Here is a 2,054-nt window from a genome sequence, read left to right as displayed (position 1 = left end):
GACTGTACTGTATTTTAGGGATATGTTTAATTTTTAAAGAAATTGCTAAACTGTCTTCCAAAGTGGGTCCACAATTTAATGTACTGACTAGTAGTATATGAAAGTTCTAGGCAATCCACATCCGCACTAATGTATGTGATATGGTCCAACTTTAAAACTTTAGCCATTATACTAGCTTATCTATTATTTTTTCATCTTTCAGTTTACCATATTGTAGTGCCTTAAATGTTACTATGATGTTGGAAGCTATACTATTAGCATTTCAAATGCTAGAAGGGTCATGCTTGTGGAAAGATTTCAATAGAGCTTTTAGATCAAGACTAGGAAGAAAGGTTTGGTGATCTGCTGAAAATTAGCCAATAGCTCATGGAAGACTATTGTTTGATGTAGTTTAGAAGAATCAGATCCCTAGCTTGGAAGGCTAGGAAAATCCAATAGCTACAACAATGGACTCAAGCATAACAATGATCATGAAGATGACTCAGAACTAGGCAACATTTTGTTCTATTTTATGTAAGGTTACTATGAATCTGGGACTGACTCAATGTCAATTAGCAATAAAGACAGATGTGTAGATGTGTCTCACCAGGATTTTAATTTGCATTTTCCAAATGACAAAAGATGCTGAGTAACTTTAAATTATTTGCTATATGCCTGACCTCTTTCCTCAAGTCTGTGTTTAAATCTTTGGTGTTTTAAATTTTAAAATTGCTGATATTACAGATATCTTAATAAGTTCTGTATATGAATCTTTTATCAGATACATGCTTTAAGAATATTTTATCCCAATCTTTTGTGACTTATTTTTTCACTTTCTTTGTACTGACTTTTCATCTTTAAAGTTTTTATAAAGTCCAATTTATCAATTTGTTATTTTATAGATAGTATTTTTGGTGTTGTATATAAGCAGGCTTTGTCTAAATAAGGGCTCATGAAGTACTGCCCATGTGCCAAATCTTTTCTGCCACCTGTTTTTGTAAATGAACTTTTATTGGAACATTGCTTTACTCATTGGTTTTGCATGGTCTATGGCTGCTTTTCTGGGACATAAGCAGAGTTGAGTGGTTGTGGTAGCAACAAATCCTAAAATATTTACTAGTTGGCTCAATAAAGAAAATGTTTGCTGATCTCTAGCCTATAGCAAGATCATAACAGTTTTCTCCTATATCTTCTACACATTTTACAGTTTTAAGTTTTACATGGAGGTCTATAATCAATTTGAGAGGTTTTGCTTGTTTATATTTTGTTTTTATTTCTGTTTTCAGTATATGGTTAGAAAGTAAGGACTGAGGTTTATGTTTTTACCTATATATGTCCAACATTTCTAGCACAAAGTTTTGAAAAAATATATACTTTCACTACTGTATTGTTTCTGTACATCTATTGAAAAATAAATTATCCATATGTGTAATTCAAACTGCTGTACTCGAATCTGTTTGTCAGTCTTGTAGCCAATATCAGACTATCTTGACTATTCTAGCTTTATAATAAATCTTGAAATCAGATAGTATCTTCCAACTTTATTTTCTTTCTCAATGATCTTTGTTATTTTAGATCCTTTGCATTTCCATGTAAATGTTAGATTCATTTTGTTAATTTATACAAAATATAAAAGGCTACTGACATTTTGATTGGAATGCTATATATTTTGATTATAACACTCAGTCTTCACACGCATGAAAACAGTATGTTGTTGTTAAGTGCTGTTGAGTTGTTTCTAACTCATAGCAATTCTCTATAGCATCATTTGCACCATACAAAATGATCAACTTAAAAATTAGCCTGCTAAATTTGGTCAAACATTTAATTAACTCACCCTTAATGTGATGGCTGAACTCCTGGTGTGGCGCTGTAGGATAAGCACTAGACTTCGAACCACAAGGCAGGCAGTTCAAAGCCACCAGCTGCTCCTCGAAAACCCTATACAGGGTTGCTATGAGTTAGAACTGACTCAACAGCATTTACCAATAATAATATGCTCTGGTAAAGGACAATGGTGGTTCTATAGGATAAGCACTGGGCTACTCACCTCAATATGCAGATGATACAACCTT

The sequence above is a fragment of the Chrysochloris asiatica genome, unplaced genomic scaffold, assembly GCF_000296735.1.
Source record: "Chrysochloris asiatica unplaced genomic scaffold, ChrAsi1.0 scaffold00267, whole genome shotgun sequence".
In the NCBI taxonomy this organism is placed as follows: domain Eukaryota; kingdom Metazoa; phylum Chordata; class Mammalia; order Afrosoricida; family Chrysochloridae; genus Chrysochloris; species Chrysochloris asiatica.
This window is presented reverse-complemented; position numbering follows the sequence as displayed.